This window comes from Salmo trutta, chromosome 37 (assembly GCF_901001165.1).
Source record: "Salmo trutta chromosome 37, fSalTru1.1, whole genome shotgun sequence".
NCBI lineage: Eukaryota > Metazoa > Chordata > Actinopteri > Salmoniformes > Salmonidae > Salmo > Salmo trutta.
In genome coordinates, this window is record NC_042993.1 from 31,064,028 (window position 1) to 31,074,177 (window position 10,150).

At 42.9% G+C, this 10,150-nt stretch overlaps 1 protein-coding gene across 2 annotated transcripts in view; it reads right to left on the reverse strand.

Moving 5' to 3' along the window:
• LOC115177330 (plectin) overlaps positions 1-6,966 on the reverse strand; it is a 191,776-nt gene extending 184,810 nt beyond the window's left edge. For both annotated transcript variants that reach the window (XM_029738007.1, XM_029738005.1), the window contains exon 1: positions 6,877-6,966. The gene's annotated coding sequence lies outside the window, so the exon portion shown is untranslated. The remainder of the gene's footprint in view (positions 1-6,876) is intronic.
• Positions 6,967-10,150: the final 3,184 nt, after the last annotated feature.

Below are 10,150 nucleotides of genomic sequence, written 5' to 3' on the forward strand. Positions count from 1 at the left end.
AACATATCAAAATATATTTTAGATTTGTCAAAGTAGCCACCCTTTTCCTTGATGACAGCTTTGCACACTCTTGGCATTCTCTCAACCAGCTTCATGAGGTAGTCACCATGAATGCATTTCAATTAACAGGTGTGCCTTGTTAAAAGTTAATTTGTGGAATTTCTTTCCTTCTTAATGCATTTGAGCCAATCAGTTGTGTTGTGACATGGTAGGGGTCCATATTATGGCAAGAACAGCTCAAATAAGCAGAGAAACGACAGTCCATGATTACTTTAAGACATGAAGGTCAGTCAATGCGTAACATTTCAAGAACTTCGAAAGTTTCTTCAAGTGCAGTCGCAAAAACCATCAAGCGCTATGATGAAACTGGCTCTCATGAGGACCACCACAGGAATGGAAGACCCAGAGTTACCTCTGCTGCAGAGGATAAGTTCATTAGTTTCCATCCTCAAAAATTGCAACCCAAAAAAATGCTTCACAGAGTTCAAGTAACAGACACATCTCAACATCAACTGTTCATGGGGGCCTTCGTGGTCGAATTGCTGCAAAGAAACCACTACTAAAGGACACCAATAAGAAAAAGAGACTTGCTTGGGCCAAGAAACATGTGCAATGGACATTAGACCGGAGGAAATCTGTCCTTTGATCTGCTAAACAACACCAAATGTGAGATTCTTGGTTCCAACCGCCGTGTCTTTGTGAGACGCACTGTAGGTAAACGGATGAGCTTCACATGTGTGGTTCCCACCGTGAAGCATGGAGGAGGTGTGATGGTGCTTTGCTGGTGACACTGTCTGTGATTTATTTAGAATTCAAGGCACACTTAACTAGCATGGCTCCCACAGCATTCTGCAGCGATTCGCCATCCCATCTGGTTTGTGCTTAGTGGGACTATCATTTGTTTTTCAACAAGACAATGACCAAACACACAATGCCATCCGTTTTGTCACCAAAGCCCCATACACTACCCACCATTGCAACCTGTACGCTCTCGTTGGTTGGCCCTCGCTTCATACTCGTCACCAAACCCACTGGCTACAGGTTATCTACAAGTCTCTGCTAGGTAAAGCCCCGCCTTATCTCAGCTCACTGGTCACCATAGCAGCACCCACTTGTAGCACGCGCTCCAGCAGGTATATCTCACTGGTCACCCCCAAAGCCAATTCCTCCTTTGGTCATCTTTCCTTCCAATTCTCTGCTGCCAATGACTGGAACGAACTGCAAAAATCTCTGAAGCTGGAGATTCATATCTCCCTCACTAACTTTAAGCACCAGCTGTCAGAGCAGCTCCCAGATCACTGCACCTGTACATAGCCCATCTGTAAACAGCCCATCCATCTACCTCATCCCCATACTGTATTTATTTATTTATCTTGCTCCTTTGCACCCCAGTATCCCAACTTGCACATTCATCTTCTGCACATCTACCATTCCAGTGTTTAATTGCTATATTGTAATTACTTCGCCACCATGGCCTATTTATTGCCTTAACTCCCTTATCCTACCTCATTTGCACTCACTGTATATAGACTTTTTGTTTTCTTCTGTTCTACTGTATTATTGACTGTATGTTTTGTTTATTCCAAGTGTAACTCTGTGTTGTTGTATGTGTCGAATTGCTATGCTTTATCTTGGCCAGGTCGCAGTTGCAAATGAGAACTTGTTCTCAACTAGACTACCTGGTTAAATAAAGGTGGAATATTTTTTTTTTAAAAGGGCTATTTGACCAATAAGGAGAGGGATGGAGTGCTGCATTAGATGACCTGGCCTCCACAATCACCCAACCCAATTGAGATGGTTTGGGATGAGTTGGACCGCAGAGTGAAGGAAAAGCAGCCAACAAGTGCGCAGCATATGTGGGAACTCCTTCAAGACTGTTGGAAAAGCATTCCAGGTGAAGCTGGTTCAGAGAATGCCAAGAGTGTGCAAAGCTGTCACCAAGGCAAAGGGTGGCTACTTTGAAGAATATAGAATATATTTTGATTTGTTTCACACTGAATGTTATTTCAAAGTTTTGATGTCTTCACTATTATTCCACAATGCAGAAAATAGTAAAATAAAGAAAAACCCTTAAATGAGCAGGTGTGTCCAAACTTTTGACTGGTACTGTACATTGTTCATATTTGAACACTTTGAGCTCCACAATTGAATACCGGATACAGTCCACGGGATACAAATATACACCACCACAGGTACACACACTGGCAATGTCTATATCATGTTCAGTTGGAAGCCTTGCCTAACATGGGTCAAGTGGATACACTGGAACTAATGTTGTTTTACAGTACATCTCTCTGGAATCGCCTGGCATGTCAGGCAGCATCAAAAAAATAGTCCAGCAATGACAGAGCATGCATCCATGCTAGTTCAAAAGATAGTCCAGACTGGTATTCAGATATCAGTAGGATAATGACTACAACATTCTATGATCTACTTGCCACATGATGAATGGCAAGCCTTAGCCAACACAGTTGGATATCAACCAGCTGCTGCCAGCCAAGGTGTCTAATAAAACACCCAACAGGCAGGCAATTCTCAGGCAGGCAATTCTCACGTGTTAAAGGAGGGACACTTTCGCTGTGACCCAACTCCCAGTTGATGATTAACCACCATGAAAATATGCAGCCCAGATAAATGTTAAGAAAAATATTTCCATATTACAGTCATACAGTGGAACAAAGTGCAAACTACCATTTGCATCCCTTACCGTCCGTAGACTTGGGCACTTGATAGGAAAAGGAGACGAGGCTGACTATGAACTATTGAGTTTCCTGGAAAAAGTCTGACTAAGTGGCCACTATCGGTAAGTGATGGACCTTCATCTCTGATCGGAACGCAAAAAACCCGCTCTGCTAATGTTACCCAATAACAATGCACTAATGTCTTTGTTTTTGGGGGGTAAAACATGTAAGCGGTACCAAATCTGTTAATATTTGGAATCAAATTATTTGATTATACTGTAACTAGATGAAGAGAAAAGCATAAGGCATTGTGCATCGATTTTTTTGATGATACATTGGTCACCCTTTCTTTGGATAGTCTGTAGATGCTCTACAGATGGTCATACTATCAGCAAACTATCTGTTGATAAGCAACTGCGTGCTAAGGTTACGGTTAGGGTTAGGTTTAGAATAAGGGTTAGGGTAAGGGTTAGCATAAGGGTTAGCATCTAGAAATGGACTATCCATATAAAGTGTCCCCGATACATATGTTTGTTGTAAAGTAAATAAGAAACTAGCGTGATGTAAAGACTCTCGTCTTGAAGTTGTGTTGCTCTGACAACCAGGCCACGTGGGAGCACGTTTTGCGGCTTCAATTTATGATGTTTACAGGAAAACATAACTAATACACTATCTCTGCACTACACTATCTCTGCCTTGTGCATGGCAAGGATTTGTTTTAATTAAGAGTCCCTGAAGTTATGACTTCCTGTTTTGTTGGGTGTGTTTATTTTGGTGGACAAGGAACTAAAGTCATTCAACGTTCTTGTTTATGTCTAATACATTGTCACTGCGCCGACATTGTCTAGCAGTTCATCAAAGAAAAATGGCCATAATCTCAGCTCCCAACACCAAATCTCACATCTTTCGCGAGAGACTATGGCATTTGCTTCCCATGTGGTCCTTTTGGAAATGTTGTAAATCCTCAAATTAAAGGGACCTGAAGGAGCTGCAGTTCCAAAATCGATATGTATATGGTGAAACACAGAGCAGAGAAAACAGCCACATATACGCAAAGTCGTTAGGCTGTACGTTCCAATTAGCATTTTGAAGCTAGCCGTAAGGCAAACTGCCACACCATGAAGGCATGTGATGAACACACAGCGCATGAAATAGGAACATTTGCTCTAGTATTCTGAAACGACCTCTCTCTTTACCAATCACCTTCAGTGCATAGTTTTATCAACTTGTTCAGATTTCGACCCCTCCTGACATATTTACTTGCCACGTAATCCTTGGTTGGCATGGTGACAGACAGAGAGGCTCCCTGGCAGTGGAATGTAGGTCTGACTGATACCAAACTCAAAGTCCTCCTGACTTCTGGAAAAGGCTGGAAAGGCTATTTTGATGTTGTCGGCACGATGTGTTGATAATGAAGGCGGATGTGCTTTTACTGGTTGGTTCTCTTCTGTGTCGTTCTCACTCAAACACTGCACAGCCACACACAGCCCCAGAGCGATGCCCCCTTCAATTACAACTGTTGAATTTTCACATGCAAACAAACCCCCCAGAAAGAAAAAAAAACCCATTGGAGATAACCAATCAATGTGGCCACTCAATTTCTGAGCAAATATTGCATTAGCAAACGACCTCCTTTCCAGACCAGTGAGTCACAGCTCTTCCTCACTGTGTGGTCACTAGTAAAATGTCACATCATGCAACACATGATGTCATACCCAGCTAGACTAGACCCCTCCCCATCAGCCCCTAACCCTAACCCCCCCCCACACACACAGATGCACACACACTCACATACTATGCATGCGCACACACACACACACACACACACACACACACACACACACACACACACACAGTGTGGCTACTAGCTAGTATTGATGACATTTTATGCCATTCCCACACACACACACTGGCGATACAGTGAAGCCAGTAAAATATATAGGGGTACAGTGAAATGAACCTCAGCTATGAGGATGTGGGTCAGACTAGACCTCATTATAGCCAATGGAGCGAGAGTTATTTCTGTTTATTCAACTGTGTTTCCTGAAAGGGTTACCAAAGAGATGGATAGGATGATAAGTTCACTAGTGTCTCATTGTCACCTCATGAAACGTGGCAATCAGCAATGTGGTGTGAGGTCAATGCCACAACTAAGACCAACTGTAGCTGATGTAGAGAAGAACCGTGGTATCTTAACAGGCATGCATATTGCATATTGCATATTTGAGTTGCAAATGATTGGTACCAATGGCACAGTGACACGCCTACTGTGACACATAGCACATGGGTGTAAAGCAGTCCTGTGGCTCCAAGGTCCTAGACAGTGAAGGACTATCCCAGAGACATGCTACTGTGATGTGTCAACCTGGACTGAGTGCAAATGAGTCCTTCATAGAGACACAGTGCATCTGGTGACAGTAGATAGCCCAGGTGTTAGAAAAGCAGACCAGTAGCTGGAAGGTTGCTGGTTTAAGTTCCTCTGTACCATCTCTGGCCGTTAAGCCCTCGAGAAAGGAACTTAACACCTACATATCTCCAGGGGCACTGCACTGCGGATGCCCTGTGCTCTATTCAACGTGTGTTGTCTGGTGGGCAGTTGGGGGCAGAGTAGAAGAATTTCCATTTCGGATGGACTAATAAAGCACAATTCTATTAGTCCATCCGAAATGGACTAATAGAATTGTTTGTATACCATGCAGTACCGTACCTACATTGTAGGCTACCTTATGCAGGCATTTCTAGTACCTACACTATGTTGGCTGTGATGTTAGATAATATGGTGACAACGATGTAGACTGTGTGTAGCGGTTAGCGGTGAGCAGGAGCTCACCAGAGCTGAGTACTGGCACCTCAAGTTTTCTACTGCTTGAGCTCCTGTTCCGCTTATAGAATATTAGCTCAAAAGTATTGTGGAGCTCCAAGCAACTAAATAGAATCAGTACCAGCACCCAAAATGAGTACTGGCACCTTTTTCAGTCCAGCACTGGCAGTTATGGTATGTAGGTTTGGTTTGGAAAGTTTTTTTTTTTGCCATGTCACAGCTGTTGTGTTGTGCACCGACGTCCACTAGCGAAGGGAAAAGGTGAGTGGAGTAGAGCGCGTAGATGCAAGAAGGAATTATACAATGAGCAAAGTGATGATGCTGTACAGTATGTGGCTGCTATGAAAGTGAACTGTGTGTGCGGGTGATCGGGGTGTTACGTTCGTTGAGGGAATAATTAGACCAAGGTGCAGCGTGGTAAGCGTACATCTTTCTTTATTAGATGAAGACCGAAACAAAAACAAAATAAATACAAAATGAAAACATAACGTTCAGTAGGGCATACAGCACAGTACCAAAAACAAGATCCCACAAACAAAGGTGGGAAAAAAAGGCTACCTAAATATGATCCCCAATCAAAACAGCTGCCTCTGATTGAGAACCATACCCGGGCCAATAAAGAAATAGAAAACATAGATTTCCCACCCTAGTCACACCCTGACCTAACCAAATAGAGAATAAAAGGGATCTCTAAGGTCAGGGGTGTATTAATTCCGCCGATTCTGTAGAAAAAAGTTTCTTAAAAGGAAGCAAACAGAACGATGCGGTCATGAACCTACCTGAATTTGTCCAATAGAAACTCCCGTTTGGACTAATGATTACACCCTAGATCAGCTAGATGCAGACAAGAGTGCGCAAGGCGGTATTGAATGTGTCACTATTTGCCACCTCCAACTTGTCTCTCGACCTGTGCACCTACGTTATGAACTTTTATTCATAGGCTAGGTTGTAGCATGACGGGTATAGGGAAAATGTTTGTACTACGTAGTGGTCTAAACCTATCGGTGTTACATTGAGCTGGGTGAATGAAATATGAATGACAGTCCTCCAATATGCTTTAATAGAAATAAGGCCCCGCACCTTTAGGCCTAAGCTTCAAATTCTTGTGTGTATTTCATAGTGACTGAACATCTCATGGAACTACCACTTTACTATTGAAGAAAAGTCAATGGTGTTGCATAATGAAAGTATTAAGCACCTGCTGCAAATGGAGCTCATAATTTCCCCCAGTGGATAAATCAATCGACCATGGAACCTACAGTATTGATAAACTCTGTAGTCTAGGCTACTCGACATTGCATTAAATAGTGATACACAAACTGAATGTTAAAGTACAGTACTGTGTAGTTGTTGTGAGTGACAAAATAGCCTTACCGTAACCTATGTTGGTTCAGCTTGCTGCTTTACGGGCTCCTGTCAAACAGCCATGAATGCGGGTGTCCATACGACTTCGCTGCGATGGCTATGGCTGCAACCGAAACAAATAAACTTGCTCCCTGTCAACGACCGTGCTTGAATGTGTAACGTTTCAATAGCCACTCCTTTTCAGGAGGCAGGGTTTGAGAGACGAGCCGAATTGCAGAATCTGCAGTCCTCTAACGGTACTATGTACCCTCGGCGCATTTGTGAACGTGAACGTCTCCTTCGCTGTCTCACTCACCATCCCCTCCCGCGTCTGTAGTTGGATCTAAACGTTAACCGATAGAGAATATTACAAATATTTAGCGATGGAGGCAGAAGATCAGACTTCATTGCGTGGTACAACACGCTCGGGAGCAATTGACGGTAACGGGCTGGGTCTGCTGGGAGAATCTGATGCAGTGAATTTAACCCGGAGCACGTGCTTCGTTGTTCGATTAGTTATCCTGGTCCTGAGGAGAGCTAGAGCCCAGTCGAGGTTAGAGAGATGCTCTTGACGCATGTTTCTGAAATCAGAAGACTAACCTGAAATACGGATTCATCTAATAGAGCGATAGCCCATTTGTCTTCGTCATTTACCATCATCATCTTCCTCAGCATCAGTAGCATGCCTGTTATTGCATGGCTGTTATTTCTATGTTATAAATTATTACATGCGAATGACGATCCCATATAATACTTACTTTTTATTTTTCTAATTCCAAAAAACAATTATTGTGGGGTAGGCTATGATTTAGAAGATTCAGGTGGAAACAATTCATAATGGAATGATTGATTTCTCTCTATTTCTGTGCTCAGGTCCTCAGCCATGGAAACACAGGAAAGTGAGAGTAGTGTACAGAAGAGAGCGTAGCTGCAAGAGCTGAGCCCACAAGCATCAACCACTAGGTCCCCCAAGCACATGTATCCTAATAGCCCCCTGCACAGCTGTGTAATGGAGAATAAATCTAGTGAACATGCCATCCTTTTGATGAAGCCGCTTGCCACTTCCCTTATCTTACCTCATTTGCACACACTGTTTATAAACTTTTTTTTCTATTGTGTTATTGACTGTATGTTTGTTTATTTCATGTGTAGCTCTGTGTTGTTGTATGTGTCGAAACTGCTTTGCTTTATCTTGGCCAGGTCGCAGTTGTAAATGAGAACTTTTTCTCATCTAGCCTACCTGGTTAGATAAAGGTGAACTAAAAATAAAATTCGAAATAAAATTCACATTTTTACTGTACCTAAAGTACAGTATTAAACTGGGAAAACCATAAGTCTGCAGTAGCATTTCACTGAATCCATGGCTGTGTTCTCATAGAGAAATTGAGACACGGGGGAGGAGAAGTCTGATGCTGCACTGCAGTGACGAATAGGTAGGCTCTGTGGGTAATAGGAGTGCTTGACAAAGCCGGATGTCTTCTGCCACTGAGTCATCCAGAGATGATGTAGAATGTATTGCTGACTAAATTATCTTGCTATCAAGGTGTCGGAGAGCTCTGAATTATTCCTCAAGAAAGCACCCTTTTAAACACACAGCCCGACCAGATTATACATCACTGTCACACACTGGCACAAACTTCACAAATCATTCTGTCTAACGAACAGGACAAAATGTGCTAGGCTACAACCTAGCCTAAGATGTACTGTTAAAGGGTCCAATGCAGCCATTTTTATCTCAATATCAAATCATTTCTGAGTAACAATTATGTACCGTACTGTGATCGTTTTCAATTAAAATGGCCAACAAGAAACAAAAACAGCTTCTTAGCCAAAAGCAATTTCTCAAGCAAGCAATTTTGCTCGGATTGTCTGTGGGGAGTGGGAAATGGAAAACTAGCTGTTATTGGCAGAGAGGTTTGGAACTCTCTTTCTTATTTGTCTATTAACTCATTTACGACTGGTGGTGTCACCAAAACAGGCAGACATTTCAGGCAGCCTTTTCAAACAGCTCTTCCACTAAAAAGGCATTATCACATTTTTCACAATTTCACAGTATTATTCCAACCTCATTTTGTGTAAATATATACAAGACAAAGAAAAATCACATTTTTGACTGCACTGGGCCTTTTAAGAGACAATTTATGATTGATCCGAAAGGCTTTGTATGGGGAGGCCAAATTTAGCTCCGTAACGTATCGCCGTTTATAACAATGCCGAGGGCTCTGTATAGCTCAGCATTTACATGATTGACATGCTTGGTTGATGGTAGGTGGGGGCAGGAGGTCCTGTATAAACACAAAATCGCTTCAGCTCTGCGCTTCTCCGCGAAGTTCTGGCTTCTGGATGCGCCTTCTCACCGTAAATGCTGCACGGCCAACGCAGATGTCGGATTGACCATGCAGGTCCTTTAAAGGAGTCTAGGCTAGCCTACAGATAGCTAATTAGAACAGGTCAATCAACAGGTCGTCTCTCTCTTCTGTAAACAAGCTGTAACATGGAAATATGGCCGTGTCGAATCATGTTTAAAGGGTGTGTAATAATTGTACCTTTTTTGTTTTATGAAATGTATTTCTCGATCATAAGAAAATACATTTCGAAATGTTTCCAAAACCTATCGCAAGCAAGCATTATTAACATGTAGACAGAGCGTTGGGACTGTTGTAAACATTCCTGTGCCTTCATTAATGCTTCAGCTGAGAACCAAAGACAAAGCCCACTTTGGTGAGCGAGACCTAGGCTATACCCAACGAGACTGCACTTGATTTTCACTCACACTAACTCTCTGACACTGACAGGGTCGACTTTCTTTGTGTCTGACCATCATCACGTTGATTGACATTGTGTTTGACTGCAATTGAAATGATCCAAACTCACTCATAAACAGTGCACAGACATGATTCTGTCTTCTTAAAGACTTGGACACTTTTTTGTCACTGGGCCGGCTCACCTCAGCTTGACAAGAGGACAACTCGATTATGTTACATTTCCGTAGGCAGGATTTGCACCACTGTTTGTCCCAAATGTACAGTCATTTTTGTTTCCACTTCTACAGTATTGTAGCACCCCTGTGTATATAACCGCTTGATCTACTCTTCCACATGAGCAGGCTTTTGTGGCACAGTCTATGGCACACTGGGCTACGGGCCAGAAGGTTGGGGGTTCAAATACCACGGTGGACAAGCACGCTTCCTAGCCTGGCTGACGCAACCCATGTGACTCAAAGCGCAGGGAGAGTTGTGACCACACTGGTCTGTAAAGGAGGCTGTTAATGCTGTATTCGCTCCGAAATTCGCTCCGAAATTCC